The following is a 21,414-nucleotide window of genomic DNA, read 5'->3' as shown; positions in this document are numbered from 1 at the left end:
AAATCAGCTGTGTTGGATCAAGGACACAGCTAAAACCTGCAGGACACAGGACATTGAGGCCTGGAGTGGCCCACACCTGGTTTAGTCACATCTGGGACTGTCTCCTTCAAACGACTGACAGAGAGCCTCGGCTTCTCTGACACTCTGTGACAAATTAAAGGAAAAAGCAGAACCTTTCACTAAAGCAATAAAACAAAGCATAAACCAGTAAAAAAAATATTAAAAGAGATAAATAAAACAAATACACCCTAAGTTACAGTTCTTCATAAAAGCATGTTTAGAATGTATAAAACAATTCAGAGTAAAAAAACCCCATAAAACCAGGAGTCAGTCGAGGCCAGTCCATAAACGGTTGTAAGATAACAGGCAACAACAAGACAGAATAAAACAAAACAGGACAGAATGGTAGTGATGTGTCCTGTGTCTCGAAGCATCGAATTGTGTGTCGGGTTGTCACTACCCGATCCGTACCGGAAACCCGATCGGTACCCCGCATGCGCAAATCTTACGTCACTTCCTCTCTTTGCCAACATTGCGACATTCAATATATTTGAATGATACGGTTAGCGCCGAGTTAGCTCCTAGCGTTTCTCAGCAGCTCTGCCTCCTTTTCGACTACCAGGACATTTAAACAATGAATAATCTGTATCCGCAACAAATTTTTGCTTTTCTCCTCAACAGAAAGCGTTCCCCGATTGAACAACAGCGCCGTAAAATAAGAAGAATGGTGCCTAATGACAGAGTTAATAATACAGACTTTATAATATGTCACGTGAAGATTCAGCAGCCAGATGAAGTGTTTACTGGCAATTGACAGTAATAGCGGACATTATCATCACTTTTCCAACAATCCTCTCCTCACAGACAAGCATAAACACACTCGATTATCACTAAATCAAATTTAACACACGTTTGTAATGACGCTAATTCAGTTTACAATAGGGTTCATTCGCTCAGTCAGCAGGTGGCGGTATCCTCGTACACTGGGGAGTACACTGCCATTAAAGGAACAGAAGAAGAAGAAAACCCCTGCACATGCGCGGTACGGATCGGGTAGAACCGATTTGTACGGTCTGACTTTGCACATGCGCAGTAAGGATCGGGAGTCCCGATCCGTCACTATCTTTTAATTTTTTTATTTTTGTCTACATTATATTAAATGTTTCATTAGCGGAAACATGTTAAGAGATACTTGTTATTCTTAACATCTTAACAGATACTCTGACCTGTAACTATCGTAAAATGCTTCGACCGGAAGTAGACACCTTTCGCGCATGCGGGGTACCGATCGGGTTTCCGGTACGGATCGGGTAGTGACACGGGTAATCTCGGGGACGTTTTTGTGAAGCGCGTATCGAGGCTCGCTTTGATTACGTATGCAGTGACGCTCGAGGCCTCGCGGGCAGTCCGTACCACGTGACTGATTCAGGGACCGGTTCACCGGTTCGCACCAGATTCGAAATAAAATGGGCAGCAAAACGCAGCTGATTTTCCATCACACTGTGTTGTGGAATTGGATTACGTACGTGTTACATAGTTACTTGAGCATTTCTTCTTCGATGGAACCAGCAAGGAAGAGATGTTTTTTTTAATTTCATCTCTCCTAATAAAGTATGCACACAGTAATAAATATTACAAATGATAAGCGCCATAATATAAATAAACAACACTACAGATCCTATAATCTGATTTCTGTCTGGTCAATTGGCAACTGTCTGATTTTAGTTTATTAAAAAGTGAAGCGCCAAACACTAGTTTGTGTCATTATCCAGATGTACATAAGCATGATTACACAGTTACTAGGAGCAGGATTTGATTATCGATTAAAATCGATTCTAGCTTGGATAACGTGATATCGATTCATTAAAATGCTGAATCGATTCTTAATATAAATATTACTACATTTCAACAACCACCAAACAGCTAAAACAGTAAATGAGAGCAGGTACATGATTCTGCATAAAGATGTAAACACAAAGCATGGACCCGCTGACGGATCAGAATCAGTGAGATGTCGGCTTTCTCACCAGACAGTACGGACACGGTCGGAAAAGCCGAAAGCTCACTGACTCAGAGAAGAGAAACACACAGAAGTTCTTGCTAGCAAGGGCAGTCTCAGAGACTCGCGCTGAGCTTTGCCCCTGGTCTTTATTTTATACTCCATTGAGCGTATGTATGTGTGTGTGTGTGTGTGTGTGTGTGTGTGTGTGTGTGTGTGTGTGTGTGTGTGTGTGTGTGTTACTGCTGATCAAAGGGTCAAACATCCTTGGTCAGGAAGAGGGTAGCCTCCCCCTCACCCTAGATGGTTCACCCTAGATAACACAGTGAGGAAGTCCTGCAGTTCATCTAAACAAAGAGCACTTAGACTAAAACAAACGTAGCTACGTTAATCCTACCATAAAACAATAAGAGAAAGTACGACCTTTCTCGTGCTCCCAGGATGTGGGTGTGCATCCTAGTGTGGAATACACACCAAGCCTTTGCAGCCTGTTAAAGATCACACACAATTAATTATATGCCTCTAAGTATACATGGTTGAATATTTCCTAATACAAATAACTACATGCAGTATTCTACCATATGCAAACTTATATCACTAAAAGATTATACTGACTACTAAATACAATTTTCCCTTGACAATTTCTCTTCAAACAATATTGACTGAACCAGCAGCAAAAGAAGATCCGAACTACGCTTCACATAAACATCGTCATGAATTTCCTCTGACTTTTGCTGTTTTGCTTTCACCAGGATAAAATCACACTTCATGCACAGCTTTCTCTCTCTCTCTCTCTCACACACACACACACACGCAGTATATTTCCAGAACAGTTTCCCGTCTAAAAATCTGTTTTCTGCATTATTCGCTTGTTTGTTACGCATACGACTACCATTGTTTACAGCGCTGTCAGCCGCTGTTTTTTTCCTTTTAAATACTTCCGAAAAGAAAACCTAATTTCTGCCGTTCAGTAAGCTACTAAACAAATTTAAACTTTTTAACATTATGCAAAATTGCAAAACGCTAAGGTGTGTCTCTAATAAAACCTCTGTAATTTGCTCTGCTTTAATTCAGCAGCATCAGGTAATGTTCATTTGTTGATTAATGGTTTTCTTTTGTTTTTGATCTACTGCTGATTACTTTTTTTATAATCGTTTTTCTGTTTTAGCCGCTCAGCTACGTTTACGGCATCTGCTGTGATGCTTACACATTAGATAAAGTCTCGAAAGTGTCAGCTTTCTTTTTATAGTTATAAAAATATGCAAATGTACAGATCTATGATCTGAATTATACTACTGACTGACTGTCTGAGGCTAACAGTTACACAATCATACTGAAGGAAATTGCCGTCCCGGGTTTCCTCCGTGGCGTGAGCGATAAGCAGAGTTCTGTCCTTTCCTTCTAAGATTCCTAATTATTTAAAGTAACACTCAGGTATGCCATTCAGCGTGTTAGTACGAGCTCGGGAGCAGCTTGGGAGAACAAGAAAACAGAGACTGCTTTAGGTTGCCTTCCCAATCGACTCAAAGGTTTATTTGATACACAGCAGTTTATATAGAGGAAAAAAAGGTTCGTGTGTCAGCAAGTTCTCAGTTCAAACCGGTACAGACCAAATAAGGAAACGTCTTCCTGCCTTGTGAGCAAAGAAGTATCCTGTGTGTAGTTTATCAGTTCAGCTACAATTTATGATCATCCCAGCAAAATACACAGAATACAGAGTTCTTTCATTAGTGAATTCTGAAACAAACCACCTGGCCTTTAACGAGCCTTTTTCTAAGAGATAAGGAAGGGAGGATGGGAGTAAGGAAGTGGTCTCGTCTCTGTGGTGTTTTCGACCTTGGGGTACCAGCTTGTGAGTCTTACACATTAATTCTTGGGTCAGAGAGAAAGAGAAAAACAACTAGTAGATGGACCTTATTGAGTAACAGTTTCATGTATGATATCAACTATAAAACAATATCCTGTAAATGCTACCATGGTATCAAAATATCATAACAGTTCTCCCCTTTTATCATGAAATGATAACATAGTATAAAGACAGAATGTAATAACATAATATAAAGATAAATCATAAATGTGAAACAAATCATAAATGTAACTAGTCCTTTGAGGAAGCTTAATATCAAAAATTCTGAGAGCGTATACATGGTATCACACAACAGACAATAATCATCAAAAACATGCTGCAACGGTTACAAAGGCTACAATTAGTTCCTTCCATCTTCCAAACGTCCTGTAGCCACTTATGTAGCCACTGACCGTGGCCTGTATTGGCAATTAGTTCTATCTGCAATGCTTCAAGTTTATTCATAGCTTGTGTGAATGAACCGTTAGGAGCGGTATTATTGGGAATGAAAGTACAGCATACATCAACGGTTACTAGACCACAGGTACCGGTCCAATTAACAGGTAAAGCTAATCTAAGGGTATTATTGCACATCCAATAAGCATGTGGGATTGCTCTAGTTAGGCGCGTGACCATGTGTGATTTAACTAACTCCCCCCCAGTCAGTATCATTTAAGACACCCTCTGGGGGAACAATGATCGATTCTCTGCTCGAACTTGAACTGTGTGTGTGTTCCTCCAGATATGATAAAACTTCAGCCATAGAGACAGCTAGCCATGTCTCATTACAGCGTGCACCTGGGGAGTCAGAGAAGAATGTATAGTTATCCTTTGTATAATCTATGTGTGTGTCTGGGCCAGTTAACTTTAGTCTGCGCAGACATATCATACTAGTATTAAAATGGAGAGGGATCTGTCCTAAGGGCAGTGAGGGTTTTAACCTATTCTTAGGGCGTTTCATTGGGGCGCAGGTCCCTGCGGTGTCATTAGATAACTTCAATAATTCGCCTAATGGAGTCTCAGGGTTAGTTGGTGTGTGTGTGTCTAAGTAGGCAGTCGAGAGGGCTCAGAGTCAACTGTAAAGCGTCCTTAAGGAGAGCATTATCTCCGCCGATTTCCTCTAGTCCCTCAGTGAGGGGGAAACCGGATATGGGGTATCCTACTATTACCTGTTCTGGATTAGCCTTTGAACAGACATAACAGTTACTGTTTCCTAAATCACGAGCGGCTGTTCTGGCATTTTCATACCAGGCGTTAGCTCCTGTTCTAGAGGGTGCATAAAATGGTTTATTAGTGGCGTCTATGTTGCTATTTACTGATTTTAGGGAACGTGAGGAGTGCATTAAGTAGGTGTCTTGCAAAATAGAGCATGAGGTATAGTCAGCAAAATATGACCTGCAGAAATGTGAACATGGTTGCAGTTTACAATACAAAATAGCAAAGAGAAATCCTAAGGTTAATGCGATAGATATGATAGATAACCTAAATATATAAGAAAGACAGTTCTTCAGTCGTCTTCTGGCCTGGTCCCAGGTTCGAGAGACACAGAATAAGCGTCGTGTGATGACAATGGGCATTTCATTTTCTCCATTATCAGGATGGAATGAGTCTAGCTTTATCAGGTTAGACATCATGTGGTACTTTTGGCTTTCTGTTCCTGCTGGATGTTTGAGTACCTTGTTGTTGTTCTTTCAGACGTTGTGTGTTAATCAGTGATTGTGTGTGTGTATGTACACTGGATCCGGGCGCTGGCTCGCCTGAGATGTCATCTACCCGTGTGTTTATTTGCTCTCATTCCGGGCGTTGGCCCGCCGGAGATGTCGTCTGCTTGATCCGACGCCTGAGATGGTCCGATTGGGCTGGTCTTAACCCTGCTGGCATGAATCCACTGAGGTTGTCCGTCTGTGAGGATGCTGGTTCTTCGTCACTGCCAGTACAGTCTGGGGCTGGAACACGTGCGGCCTCCCAGAGAGTCCTTGGTTTTAGTGGCTTCTCCAACATGCATCTCCTTGTCTCCACTGGTGGAACTGTGGAGGGGAAAGGCTGAGAGAGACAAACTTTCTGATAGTTATTATTCAGTTTTTCTACCAGGTTGTGAACATCAGTGGACAATGCAATATACATCACCTTCTACTAGCGGTGCCCCTCTGGAAGCTGACCATGGTGTTGGAAATAGTCTTATTTCAAATGGAGATAATTTGGTTACTGCAGATGGAGTCATTCTAATCTCACACAGGACTTGAGTAAGTAATTTGACCCAGGTCATTAAAGTTTTAGCACACTTTTGAATTACTTCTAATGTGAATGAAGATCCTCTATCACTGTTAATCTGGTGAGGTATTCCGAATCTGGGTATTATTTCATTGCTCAACTTTTGACAGACTACTTCTGCAGTTTCTTTTGATGTTGGATAAGCTTCTACTCATTTACTAAATTGATCCACTATTACCAGTAAGTACTTGATGCTTCCTTGCGCTGGCATGTGTGTAAAATCAATTTGTAATGTATGAAATGGAAAATCTGGTTGTGGTAAATGCTGATGTTTCGCTTTTGATTTTCCTACATTAGTTCGTGCACATGTTAAACAGGTTGCTAATATGCTTTTTACTGCATGTGATGTTTTCTCAATTACAAATCTTGATTTTATTGCCCCTATTACCCCTCTTTGTCCGACATGACTCACACAGTGAAAATGTCGGGCAAGGACTGGCATCAGGGAATATGGGAGGGCAATCAAACCCTCAAGGTTTTTATATAGGCCATCTCTGTCATCTAAGGTACAGTCATTATTCTATGCAGAGGCTTGCTCTTGTATGAATTTTAAATCAACATTTGTTCCTAAATAGTCTGGGAGTTTAACAAGTGACAGCTGTAGGGGCACAGATAATACTTCCTGTGGAGGTGGGAGCTGTGATGCAGCTGCAGCCTTGGCTGTCACGTCTGCTAAGGCATTACCTGTTGCTTCGTCTGTGTCAGCTGTACTGTGTCCTTTCGTTTTTACAACTGCAACGGCCGATGGCAGCTGTATAGCCTGAAAAAGTCTTTGCACAAAATCAGAATTTAGCAATTTATTTTCCATCAGCAGATCTAAATCCTCTTTGTCTCCACAATGTGCCAAAGTCATGCACAACGCCAAATGCATAGCGGCTGTCTGCGTAAATTGTCACATGCTTATCCAAATGTAGCTCACAGGCGCGTATTAAAGCCATGAGCTCTGCTTTTTGTGCTGAGTGAAATGGTAATGAGTGAGCCTCTAGTATGATGTCAGGCAATGTCACCACTGAATAGCCACAAAGAAATGAGTTGTCACTCGGCCTTGAACAGGACCCGTCCACATAAACCGTGGCTGAGTCTGGGATAGGTGTTTGCTCTAAATCTGGACGTGGTGCTGTGGATTCCTGTATACGTGTCATGCAGTCATGAACATCAAGCCTGTCTGAGCCATCCTGTCGGTCAGAAGAACACAGCATAGGATCAATAAATGTGCTGGCGAATCAGGTGTGCTGCTCGCTTTTATAGTGAGATTTGCATATGTTGTTTAGTTATGTTTGCTACAATGGTCGTGACCTGGTGATTGGTGTGTAGAATAGTGTCATGTGAGAGTGTAAGCTTCTCGCAGTCCCTTATCATGATAGAGCAAGCTGCTACTGCCCTCAGGCAGGCCGGCATTCCTGAACAATTCAGGCAGCACCTTTGAGTGGCGGAGGTCAGCACTCCCTTTAATGCATTGAAAGAGGCAGTCATTTCTGTGGACCACAGTATTCGAGGAGGCTTGTCTTTTTTTTACAACAGTCACGCAGAATGTGGTCATGAAAAGAACAGTCTGGTATCCACTGTCTGCAATAGTTCACCATGCCCAGGAAGGACAACATTTCCTTCTGTGTAGTGGGACGAGGGACAGAGGTCACAGCTTTGACCCTGTCTGCAGTCATGGAACGTTTTCCGTGAGACAGTGTGAATCCCAATATTGAACAGAAGTCTGACAGTACTGCATTTTCTTTGCTGATGCTTTGTGGCCAGTCTTTTGGAGGTGCTGGAGAAGCATGTGTGTAGCAGTTTGACATAGTTTTTCACTTTCAGCACAGAGGAGGAGGTCATCCACATGTGGATCAGGGTGCAGCCCTGGAGGAGTGAAGCACCATTGAGAAAGCAGCAGAGCTGTCCATCATGCCTTGGGGCAAACGAGTCCAAGTGTACTGCTGATTTCTATGTGTGAATGCAAATAACGGCTGTGTGTCTTACTGAGAAAAAGGAGCGGAGCATAAATCCACCACGGTAAAATGTGTATGCAATGCATGTCAATATGCTGTGAACATCTGAAACGAGAGGTGGCAGAGGAATGTTGACTGCATTAATTTGCCTTAAGTCTTGTATGAAACGCCATACGCCAGGTTTGTTAGGCTTTGGCACAGGATTGACAGGAGTGTGGGCTTTATTACTCCTGTAGTCAATAAATCTCCTATCATGACATCTAGGGCTGCGGCTTTTTCGGCAGAAATGGGATGTTGCTTGACATATACTGGCTTGTTGTGTTTTAATAGGTGTACGTGATAAAGTGTACAGTCAATAAATCCTATATCATTCTCACTTTTTGACCACAATGTCATATTCTGGTATTCAGCTGGCAACGTAAGTGCAGAAATAGTACAGTCGATAGGGTAGGTTAGATCTATGTGACGACATATTTCGTAACCTATGTCTGAGTTATGTAACAAAATCACTGTTTGACCTTAGAGAAACAAAAGTGTGGCTCCCAGTCATGGGATTACCTGTTAGTGGCGTCTGTACACGTTTTTTTTTTGGCACAGTGTGTGACATAGAGTACCGGACAAAAAGGATGTTGAGTTCATTCTCTGCTGAGGGTCCAGCTGACACAGAGGATGTTCCTTCTCCATCATGTCGGTACATAGGGCAGAGAAAACATAAGCTGTTATCAGTGTCAGCAAACATTTCACACTTTGTGTTAAATGAAATACACAAATTCATTTTTGCTCTGGGTGTCTGCGGCTGCTGGAAAACTGAGCTAAATTTGCACCTCTAGCTTGTCCAACAGTGCATAAAGCGTTTTATGAATACTAGGATAGATTCATCAGGCTTCTGTTTACACATAGTTACTGCATTTAAGTCAATTTTGTCTCTGGACATTGTTAGCAGGAATTTCTTTAGATTCTTAAAGAAATCGGTGATTTTGTCATTATTTACCCACAAAAACTCTGCAGTTGTGGATGCTTTATCATGCTTTGGGTCTAATTCACCTATCTCTCTTATGAGTTGTGACTCGGTTACTCCAGGAATGCATTGACACAATATGTACCTGTAATCCGGACCACCCAAATGGTGATATCTGGTACTTCTCTGTAGTGCAGAGACAAAGGCTGTAGGATTTTTAAGAGGATCGGGAAGCTCTTTAATAGTTGTCACTAATTCTGAGATTTTAGGGGGCTGAATACAACACTGATCTCCTATTATCATAAAGGGGTAAGTGTCAATGACGTCACTAGATTTTGGGTCTGTTTGTTTACTACCGCGAGTGTTGGCGTAAGGACCTTTGTCATTCTGGCTTTGTTTTTCCTTTTTTTCTTTTAGATAAGTCTTTATTAAAGTTCGGGTAACAGGTATTTCTTTAGCTACCTCTAAACCTCTAGCTACGATATCGTGGCGTTTCATGTGGGTGTCTATCGTGGACACTGCCTGATGCAAAAGTTTTTCTTCATAGTCGTCTGAATTTTTTCATAAGTTCCTCACATTCTTCTTTCAAAAGTTTTTCTCTTTTTTTTTTATGTTCTGCTAATTCTTCCTTGCGGCGTATATATTGTTTTTCCTGATCCTGTTTAAAGAGATGGCTAAGATCCGTTGCATATGATTCAGGTTTTTCGTCGCTTTCTTTTGAGCTGGTTGGATCAGAATGCTGACATTGTTTACGTGCAGCTGCTACAGCGACTATTAATTCGGTCTCATCGTAATGAGGTGGGGCTGTAGGCTGAACGGCTGAACATGCAAGACTAGCTTTTCCTGCGGTAGATTTATTTTCTTTGCTAGAGCCTGCACTAGTTTTATTTGATGTTAAAGTATCTACGCCTGGTTCCGGTCCTTTTGTCCATAGCGGTAACATTTGATGCATCACGTCGCGGCATTCTATCATATTTTCTACAGGACTTTTTAAGCAGACTACTTTTCTTATCACAAATGATATTCAACATTTCTACTGACCTGGTTTCTGGCGATAATCGTTCGGGATAGGGCTCCGAAAAGAGATTAGAATGCATTGTACTCACAGTCCGTAAGTTGTAAACAAAGTCAGTCACATAAGCACTTCCGCATGTTCTGGCTACGTAATCATGGAAGTCTTCGCCGATTCGTGGACGTAGGTTACACGTAACCGGAAATGGGAGTTATACTGAGCCGTTATTTGAGACTTTAAATTTAATTAGGGCCCGAGCACTGATAGTGCGAAGGCCCTATTGTAATTGCTCTGTTTATTATTATTAGGGCCCGAGCACCGAGAGTGCGAAGGCCCTATTGTATCTGCTCCGTTTCTTATTATTATTATTATTATTATTATTATTATTATTATTATTATTATTAGGGCCCGAGCACTGAGAGTGCGAAGGCCCTATTGTATCTGCTCCGTTTCTTATTATTATTATTATTATTATTATTATTATTATTATTATTATTAGGGCCCGAGCACTGACAGTGCGAAGGCCCTATTGTAATTGCTCTGTTTATTATTATTATTATTATTATTATTATTATTATTATTATTATTATTATTAGGGCCCGAGCACTGACAGTGCGAAGGCCCTATTGTAATTGCTCTGTTTATTAGGGCCCGAGCACTGAGAGTGCGAAGGCCCTATTGTATCTGCTCCGTTTCTTATTATTATTATTATTATTATTATTATTAGGGCCCGAGCACCGAGAGTGCGAAGGCCCTATTGTATCTGCTCCGTTTCTTATTATTAGGGCCCGAGCACCGAGAGTGCGAAGGCCCTATTGTATCTGCTCCGTTTCTTATTATTAGGGCCCGAGCACCGAGAGTGCGAAGGCCCTATTGTATCTGCTCCGTTTCTTATTATTATTATTATTATTATTAGGGCCCGAGCACTGACAGTGCGAAGGCCCTATTGTAATTGCTCTGTTTATTATTATTATTAGGGCCCGAGCACCGAGAGTGCGAAGGCCCTATTGTATCTGCTCCGTTTCTTATTATTATTATTATTATTATTATTATTATTAGGGCCCGAGCACTGACAGTGCGAAGGCCCTATTGTAATTGCTCTGTTTATTATTATTAGGGCCCGAGCACTGAGAGTGCGAAGGCCCTATTGTATCTGCTCCGTTTCTTATTATTATTATTATTATTATTATTATTATTATTATTATTATTATTCACCCCAAACAAGGGCCTTTTTGAGGGCCTAAACATGCTCAAAAACTCATGAAATTTTGCACACATGCCAGGTCTGGTGAAAAATTTTGTATTTTAATGGTTTTACATATGAGCACTGGGAAATGGCTCTAGAGCGCCACCTATGCCTTGTTAAATGCAGCCCTACGACCACATGGTTTGAGCTACATGTATGAAATTTGGCACACATGTGTATCATGCCAAGACGAACAAAAAAGTCTGTGGGCCCATTGACGCAAACCCAACAGGAAGTCCGCCATTTGGAAGAGAAGGTGACATTTTGGCTCTAATTTTGCCATTTCCATGCCTCGAACTTTAACGAACTCCTCCTTGGGATTTGGTCCTATAAACTTCAAATTTGGACAGTGTCAACTACACCCTTGTGCCATGTTAAATTGCGGAGCTTTTGAGTTTTCACAATACTATGAGGCCGTGGCGCCATGGCGAATTTCGATGACTCGCCATGAAAATCTTATTGCCTCTCATTTTGTCTTAGATTTTCTGTCCTTGACCAAAGTGAACACATATGATAAGGCTCCACCCCTGAACATATTTCAACTGCCATATTTGACACCAGGGATAGCGCCACCTAGTGGGAATAGGAAATGTCATGTTTTACACTTTGGGGTACAGTATAGTGATGGGTGACACCTGCAGCCTCAAATTTCTCCAGGAAAGCCTTAAGGAGTTGGTCTTGGGTTACAGTGAAAACTGTGACTTTTCGCAAAAGGGTGTGACCCCAGCAGCATGGCGAACTTTGATGTCACACCATGAAGAAACAAATTAGTATACCTCAATGAAATCCAGTCTGTTCAGTACCAGACTTTACAGGCATGATGTCAGACCCGCCCTGAACAGATTGATGTGCCCATTGTCGGGAATACGTACAGCGCCACCTAGTGGCAACAGGAAATGTCATGGCTTTAATTTTGTTGTACTGATTTTCACAGGTTCATCGTGGCCACCTCAAAAGCGGTGAATATCACCATCAGTCCCTCGTGATGCTTCAGTGCAAAAATTGTGACTTTAAACTGAACGCCGCACCCTGGTGGCAACGCGGTCCACCATGAAAGATGAAGTGGCTTTTGAGGGGCTTGGAAAGTTTAAAAAGTCGTGAAATTTGGCGCACACCTCCAATGTGGTTAAGGCTTTGTTGGCATGTGATCATTTTCATTGAATATCCCAAAATGGCTCCACAGCGCCCCCTACAAAATTTCAAAATCACAGCCCCTGCTCTGTGTTTTATGTATGAGTCTGAAACCTGGTAAGCTTATAGGAGATATCAAGATGTACAAAAAAGTCTCTTGGAGCAATATCCCAAATCCAACAGGAAGTCAGCCATTTTAAAATTAATGTGCAATTTTGGCAACATTTTCCCCTCTTTTCAGGCACCGTGCTTTGACGTACTCCTCCAAGGGATTTCATCATATTGAACCATTCTCCAGTGTGTGGAATCTAAAGACCTTTGTGATGTTAAATTGCGAAGCTTTTTACGTTCAGGGAAACGGGGTGGTCATGGCGGCATGTGGAGTTTCAATCACTCGCCAAAAAGAAGTAATCTGCTTTCACTCAAAAACACAATGTCCAATCTCACCCAAAGGTCGCAGGCATAATGAGACTCGAGTTCGGAAATGTTTGTTATGCCATTTGTACATAATGGTTAGAGTGCCACCTAGTGGAACGACTAGCTAATCATGAATGAATGAGTTGAAATGTTAGCTGGTAGTTAAATGCATGAATTCCATCAATGTGACATCGATCGGACGTGCTGGTTTTAGGTGTTGGGCATGGCTCGACGCGCCGGGGGTGCTCGGGCCCTCATAACGCTGCTTGCAGCTTTAATTATTATTATTATTATTATTATTTCGGCAAATGAATTGGCCGTTTGAGAGCCTAAACATGCTCGAAAACTCATGAAATTTTGCACACGCGTCAGGTCTGGTGAAAATTTACGTATTTTAATGTTCTCAGACATGGCCAGGGAAAATTAGCTCAGTAGCGCCACCTAGAAAAATGAAAAACGCGAGCCCCCGGTATGGGTATGACCTACATGTTTGAAAGTCGGTACACCTATATAATGTTCAGAGTCGAACAAAAAAGTCTATTATGGCAATGTCCTAAACCCAACAGGAAGTCCGCCATTTTGGATTGAAGGTGACATTTTGGCTCTGATTTTACCATTTCCATGCCTCGAACTTTGATGAACTCCTCCTTGGGGTTTGATTTCATAACCTTCATATTTGGTCAGTGCCAACTACACCCTTATGCCATGTTAAATTGCGGAGCTTTTGAGTTTTCACAATACCATGAGGCCGTGGCGCCATGGCGAATTTCGATGACTCGCCATGAAAATCTTATTGCCTCTCATTCTGTCATAGATTTTCTGACCTTCACCAAAGTGAACACATATGATAAGGCTCCATCCCTGAACATATTTCAACTGCCATATTTTACATCAGGGACAGCGCCACCTAGTGGGAACAGGAAATGTCATGTTTTACACTTTGGGGTACAGTATTGTGATGGGTGACATCTGCAGCCTCAAATTTCTCCAGGAAAGGCGTAAGGAGTTGGTCTTGGGGTACAGTGAAAACTGTGACTTTTCGCGAAAGGGTGTGACACCAGCGGCATGGCGAACTTTGATGTCACGCCATGAAGAAACAAATTAGTATAACTCAATGAAATCCAGTCTGATCAGTACCAGACTTTACAGGCATGATGTCAGACCCGCCCTGAACAGATTGATCTGCCCATTGTCAGGAATATGAAGAGCGCCACCTAGTGGGAACAGGAAATCTCATGTCTTACACTTTGTTGTACTGATTTTCACAGGTTCATCGTGGCCACCTCAAAAGCGGAGAATATCACCATCAGTCCCTCATGATGCTTCAGTGCAAAAATTGTGACTTTAAACTGAACGGCGCACCCTGGTGGCAACGCGGTCCACCATGAAAGATGAAGTGGCTTTTGAGGGGCTTGGAAAGTATATAGAGGTTTTAAATTTAGCACACCCCTCCAAATGGATGAAGGCTTTGTTGTCATGTGATCATTTTCATTGAATAGCGCGAAATGGCTCCACAGCGCCCCCTACAAAATTTCAAAACCACAGCCCCAGCTCTGTGTTTTATGTATGAGTCTGAAACCTGGTAAGCTTATAGGAGATATCAAGATGTACAAAAAAGTCTCTTGGAGCAATATCCAAAATCCAACAGGAAGTCAGCCATTTTAAAATTAATGTGCAATTTTGGCAACATTTTCCCCTCTTTCCAGGCACCGTTCTTTGACGAACTCCTCCAAGGGATTTCATCAGATTGCACTATTCTTCAGTGTGTCGAATCCAAAGACCTTTGTGATGTTAAATTGCGAAGCTTTTTACATTCAGGGAAACGGGGTGGTCATAGCGGCACGTGGAGTTTCAATCACTCGCCAAAAAGCAGTAATCTGCTGTCACTCAAAAACACAATGTCCAATCTCTCCCAAAGCTCATAGGCGTGATGAGACTCGAGCTCGGAAATGTTTGTTATGCCATTTGTGCATAACGGTTAGAGCGCCACCTAGTGGAACGACTAACAAATCATGAATGAATGAGTTGAAATGTTAGCTGGTGGTTAAATGCATGAATTCCATCAATGTGACATGAGATCGGATGTGCTGGTTTTAGGTGTTGGGCGTGGCTCGACGCGCCGGGGGTGCGAGGGCCCTCATAACGCTGCTTGCAGCTTTAATTAGGGCCCGAGCACTGACAGTGCGAAGGCCCTATTGTAATTGCTCTGTTTATTATTATTATTATTATTATTAGGGCCCGAGCACTGATAGTGCGAAGGCCCTATTGTAATTGCTCTGTTTATTATTATTATTAGGGCCCGAGCACCGAGAGTGCGAAGGCCCTATTGTATCTGCTCCGTTTCTTATTATTATTATTATTATTATTATTATTATTATTATTATTATTATTATTCAGGCGAAACAAGGGCCTTTTTGAGGGCCTAAACATGCTCAAAAACTCATGAAATTTTGCACACATGCCAGGTCTGGTGAAAAATTTTGTATTTTAATGGTTTTACATATGAGCACTGGGAAATGGCTCTACAGCGCCACCTATGCCTTGTAAAATGCAGCCCTACGACCACATCGTTTGTGCTACATGTATGAAATTTGGCACACATGTGTATCATGCCAAGACGAACAAAAAAGTCTGTGGGCCCATTGACGCAAACCCAACAGGAAGTCCGCCATTTGGAAGAGAAGGTGACATTTTGGCTCTAATTTTGCCGTTTCCATGCCTCGAACTTTTGCGAACTCCTCCTTGGGATTTGGTCGTATAAGCTTCATCTTTGGTCAGTGTCAACTACACACCTGGGCCATGTTAAATTGCGGAGCTTTTGAGTTTTCACAATACTATGAGGCCGTGGCGCCACGGCGAATTTCGATGACTCGCCATGAAAATCTTATTGCCTCTCATTTTGTCATACATTTTCTGACCTTGACCAAAGTGAACACATATGATAAGGCTGCACCCCTGAACATATTTCAACTGCCATATTTGACACCAGGGACAGCGCCACCTAGTGGGAACAGGAAATGTCATGTTTTACACTTTGGGGTACAGTATAGTGATGGGTGACATCTGCAGCCTCAAATTTCTTCAGGAAAGCCTTAAGGAGTTGGTCTTGGGTTACAGTGAAAACTGTGAGTTTTCGCCAAAGGGTGTGACCCCAGCAGCATGGCGAACTTTGATGTCACGCCATGAAGAAACAAATTAGTATAACTCAATGAAATCCAGTCTGATCAGTACCAGACTTTACAGGCATGATGTCAGACGCGCCCTGAACAGATTGATGTGCCCATTGTCGGAAATACGGACAGCGCCACCTAGTGGCAACAGGAAATGTCATGGCTTTAATTTTGTTGTACTGATTTTCACAGGTTCATCGTGGCCACCTCAAAAGCGGTGAATATCACCATCAGTCCCTCGTGATGCTTCAGTGCAAAAATTGTGACTTTAAACTGAACGGCGCACCCTGGTGGCAACGCTGTTCACGATGAAAGATGAAGTGGCTTTTGAGGGTCTTGGCAAGTTTATAGAGGCTTGAAATTTGGCACACACCTCCAATGTGACGAAGGCTTTGTTGGCATGTGATCATTTTCATTGAATATCCCAAAATGGCTCCACAGCGCCCCCTACAAAATTTCAAAACCACAGCCCCAGCTCTGTGTTTTATGTATGAATCTGAAACCTGGTAAGCTTATAGGAGATATCAAGATGTACAAAAAAGTCTCTTGGAGCAATATCCCAAATCCAACAGGAAGTCAGCCATTTCAAAATTAATGTGCAATTTTGGCAACATTTTCCCCTCTTTTCAGGCACCCTTCTTTGACGAACTCCTCCAAGGGATTTCATCAGATTGGACCGATCTGCAGTTTGTGGAATCTAAAGACCTTTGTGATGTTAAATTGCGAAGCTTTTTACGTCCAGGGAAACGGGGTGGTTATGGCGGCACTTAGAGTTTGAATCACTCGCCAAAAAGCAGTAATCTGCTGTCACTCAAAAACACAATGTCCAATCTCTCCCAAACGTCTCAGGTGTGATGAGACTCGAGCTTGGAAGTGTTTGTTATGCCATTTGTACATAATGGTTAGAGCGCCACCTAGTGGAACGACTAACTAATCATGAATGAATGAGTTGAAATGTTAGCTGGTGGTTAAATGCATGAATTCCATCAATGTGACATCAGATCGGACGTGCTGGTTTTAGGTGTTGGGCGTGGCTCGACGCGCCGGGGGTGCGAGGGCCCTCATAACGCTGCTTGCAGCTTTAATTATTATTATTATTATTATTTCGGCAAATGAATTGGCCGTTTGAGGGCCTAAACATGCTCGAAAACTCATGAAATTTTGCACACGCGTCAGGTCTGGTGAAAATTTACGTATTTTAATGTTCTCAGACATGGCCAGGGAAAATTAGCTCAGTAGCGCCACCTAGAAAAATGAAAAACGCGAGCCCCCGGTATGGGTATGACCTACATGTTTGAAAGTCGGTACACCTATATAATGTTCAGAGTCGAACAAAAAAGTCTATTATGGCAATGTCCTAAACCCAACAGGAAGTCCGCCATTTTGGATTGAAGGTGACATTTTGGCTCTGATTTTACCATTTCCATGCCTCGAACTTTGACGAACTCCTCCTTGGGGTTTGATTTCATAACCTTCATATTTGGTCAGTGCCAACTACACCCTTGTGCCATGTTAAATTGCGGAGCTTTTGAGTTTTCACAATACTATGAGGCCGTGGCGCCATGGCGAATTTCGATGACTCGCCATGAAAATCTTATTGCCTCTCATTTTGTCATACATGTTCTGATCTGGACCAAAGAGCACACATATGATAAGGCTCCACCCCTGAACATATTTCAACTGCCATATTTGACATCAAGGACAGCGCCACCTAGTGGGAACAGGAAATGTCATGTTTTACACTTTGGGGTACAGTATAGTGATGGGTGACACCTGCAGCCTCAAATTTCTCCAGGAAAGCCTTAAGGAGTTGGTCTTGGGTTACAGTGAAAACTGTGACTTTTCGCAAAAGGGTGTGACCCCAGCGGCATGGCGAACTTTGATGTCACGCCATGAAGAAACAAATTAGTATAACTCAATGAAATCCAGTCTGATCAGTACCAGACTTTACAGGCATGATGTCAGACCCACCCTGAACAGATTGATGTGCCCATTGTCAGGAATATGAAGAGCGCCACCTAGTGGCAACAGGAAATGTTATGTCTTACACTTTGTTGTACTGATTTTCACAGGTTCATTGTGGCCACCTCAAAAGCGATGAATATCACCATCAGTCCTTCTTGATGCTGCAGTGCGAAAATTGTGACTTTAAACTGAACGGCGCACCCTGGTGGCAACGCTGTTCACCATGAAAAATGAAGTGGCTTTTAAGGGGCTTGGAAAGTTTATAGAGGCTTGAAATTTGGCGCACACCTCCAATGTGCATAAGGCTTTGTTGTTATGTGATCATTTTCATTGAATAGCGCAAAATGGCTCCACAGCGCCCCCTACAAAATTTCAAAACAACAGCCCCTGCTCTGTGTTTCATCTATGAGTCTGAAACCTGGTAAGCTTATGGAAAATATCAAGATGTACAAAAAAGTCTCTTGGAGCAATATCCCAAATCCAACAGGAAGTCAGCCATTTTAAAATTAATGTGTAATTTTGGCGACATTTTCCCCTCTTTTCAGGCTTCATACTTTGACGAACTCCTCCAAGGGATTTCATCATATTGAACCATTCTCCAGTGTGTGGAATCTAAAGACCTTTGTGATGTTAAATTGCGAAGCTTTTTACGTTCAAGGAAACGGGGTGGTCATGGCGGCACGTGGAGTTTCAATCACTCGCCAAAAAGCAGTAATATGCTGTCACTCAAAGACACAAAGTCCAATCTCTCCCAAAGGTCACAGGCGTGATGAGACTCGAGCTCGGAAATGTTTGTTATGCCCTTTGTCTATAATGGTTAGAGAGCCACCTAGTGGGACGACTATACTCATGGTTGAACCAAATGAAATGTTAACTGGTGGTTAAATGCATGAATTCCATCAATGTGACATCAGATCGGACATGCTGGTTTCAGGTGTTGGGCATGGCTCGACACGCCGGGGGTGCGAGGGCCCTCATAACGCTGCTTGCAGCTTTAATTATTATTATTATTATTATTTCGGCAAATGAATTGGCCGTTTGAGGGCCTAAACATGCTCGAAAACTCATGAAATTTTGCACACGCGTCAGGTCTGGTGAAAATTTACGTATTTTAACGTTCTCAGACATGGCCAGGGAAAATTAGCTCAGTAGCGCCACCTAGAAAAATGAAAAACGCGAGCCCCCGGTATGGGTATGGCCTACAAGTTTGAAAGTCGGTACACCTATATAACGTTCAGAGTCGAACAAAAAAGTCTATTATGGCAATGTCCTAAACCCAACAGGAAGTCCGCCATTTTGGATTGAAGGTGACATTTTGGCTCTGATTTTACCATTTCCATGCCTCGAACTTTTGCGAACTCCTCCTTGGGATTTGGTCCTATAAACTTCAAATTTGGACAGTGTCAACTACACCCTTGTGCCATGTTAAATTGCGGAGCTTTTGAGTTTTCACAATACTATGAGGCCGTGGCGCCATGGCGAATTTCGATGACTCGCCATGAAAATCTTATTGCCTCTCATTTTGTCATACATTTTCTGACCTTGACCAAAGTGAACACATATGATAAGGCTCCACCCCTGAACATATTTCAACTGCCATATTTAAAATCAAGGACAGCGCCACCTAGTGGGAACAGGAAATGTCATGTTTTACACTTTGGGATACAGTATTGTGATGGGTAACATCTGCAGCCTCAAATTTCTCCAGGAAAGCCTTAAGGAGTTGGTCTTGGGTTACAGTGAAAACTGTGACTTTTCGCAAAAGGGTGTGACCCCAGCAGCATGGCGAACTTTGATGTCACGCCATGAAGAAACAAATTAGTATACCTCAATGAAATCCAGTCTGATCAGTACCAGACTTTACAGGCATGATGTCAGACCTGCCCTGAACAGATTGATGTGCCCATTGTCGGGAATACGGACAGCGCCACCTAGTGGGAACAGGAAATGTCACGTCTTACACTTTGTTGTACTGATTTTCACAGGTTCATAGTGGCCACCTCAAAAGCGGTGAATATCACCATGAGTCCCTCGTGATGCTTCAGTGCAAAAATTGTGACTTTAAGCTGAACGGCGCACCCTGGTGGCAACGCGGTTCACCATGAAAGATGAAGTGGCTTTTGAGGGGCTTGGCAAGTTTATAGAGGCTTGAAATTTGGCACACACCTCCAAATGGATGTAGGCTTTGTTGTCATGTGATCATTTTCATTGAATAGCGCGAAATTGCTCCACAGCGCCCCCTACAAAATTTCAAAACAACAGCCCCTGCTCTGTGTTTCATCTATGAGTCTGAAACCTGGTAAGCTTATGGAAAATATCAAGATGTACAAAAAAGTCTCTTGGAGCAATATCCCAAATCCAACAGGAAGTCAGCCATTTTAAAATTAATGTGTAATTTTGGCGACATTTTCCCCTCTTTTCAGGCTTCATACTTTGACGAACTCCTCCAAGGGATTTCATCATATTGAACCATTCTCCAGTGTGTGGAATCTAAAGACCTTTGTGATGTTAAATTGCGAAGCTTTTTACGTTCAAGGAAACGGGGTGGTCATGGCGGCACGTAGAGTTTCAATCACTCGCCAAAAAGCAGTAATATGCTGTCACTCAAAGACACAATGTCCAATCTCTCCCAAAGGTCGCAGGCGTGATGAGACTCGAGCTCGGAAATGTTTGTTATGCCCTTTGTCTATAATGGTTAGAGCGCCACCTAGTGGGACGACTATACTCATGGTTGAACCAAATGAAATGTTAACTGGTGGTTAAATGCATGAATTCCATCAATGTGACATCAGATCGGACATGCTGGTTTCAGGTGTTGGGCGTGGCTCGACGCGTCGGGGGTGCGAGGGCCCTCATAACGCTGCTTGCAGCTTTAATTATTATTATTATTATTATTATTCAGGCGAAACAAGGGCCTTTTTGAGGGCCTAAACATGCTCAAAAACTCATGAAATTTTGCACACATGCCAGGTCTGGTGAAAAATTTTGTATTTTAATGGTTTTACATATGAGCACTGGGAAATGGCTCTACAGCGCCACCTATGCCTTGTTAAATGCAGCCCTACGACCACATGGTTTGAGCTACATGTATGAAATTTGGCACACATGTGTATCATGCCAAGACGAACAAAAAAGTCAGTGGGCCCATTGACGCAAACCCAACAGGAAGTCCGCCATTTGGAAGAGAAGGTGACATTTTGGCTCTAATTTTGCCATTTCCATGCCTCGAACTTTTGCGAACTCCTCCTTGGGGTTTGATTTCATAACCTTCATATTTGGTCAGTGTCAACTACACCCTTGTGCCATGTTAAATTGCGGAGCTTTTGAGTTTTCACAATACTATGAGGCCGTGGCGCCATGGCGAATTTCGATGACTCGCCATGAAAATCTTATTGCCTCTCATTTTGTCATACATTTTCTGACCTTGACCAAAGTGAACACATATGATAAGGCTCCACC

The 21,414-nt window shown here is 42.4% G+C and overlaps 2 long non-coding RNA genes across 3 annotated transcripts in view; one reads left to right on the top strand and one right to left on the bottom strand.

Moving 5' to 3' along the window:
- The window catches only part of LOC146673017 (uncharacterized), a 406,340-nt gene that overhangs the window by 219,919 nt on the left and 165,007 nt on the right, over positions 1 to 21,414 (top strand). The window lies entirely within an intron of this gene.
- LOC146673021 (uncharacterized) lies at positions 5,357 to 10,194 on the bottom strand. Its single transcript, XR_014910409.1, has 2 exons — positions 10,056 to 10,194; positions 5,357 to 8,731 (listed from the first exon to the last, which is right to left on the bottom strand). It is a non-coding gene; the product is annotated as an uncharacterized LOC146673021 (long non-coding RNA).

Source organism: Rhamphochromis longiceps, linkage group LG3 (assembly GCF_057381845.1).
Source record: "Rhamphochromis longiceps isolate RC_006_pf linkage group LG3, R_longiceps_female_GT1.1, whole genome shotgun sequence".
Classification (NCBI taxonomy): Eukaryota; Metazoa; Chordata; class Actinopteri; order Cichliformes; family Cichlidae; genus Rhamphochromis; species Rhamphochromis longiceps.
The sequence above is the reverse complement of the archived record's forward strand: the minus strand, read 5'-3'. Positions and strand labels throughout refer to the sequence as shown.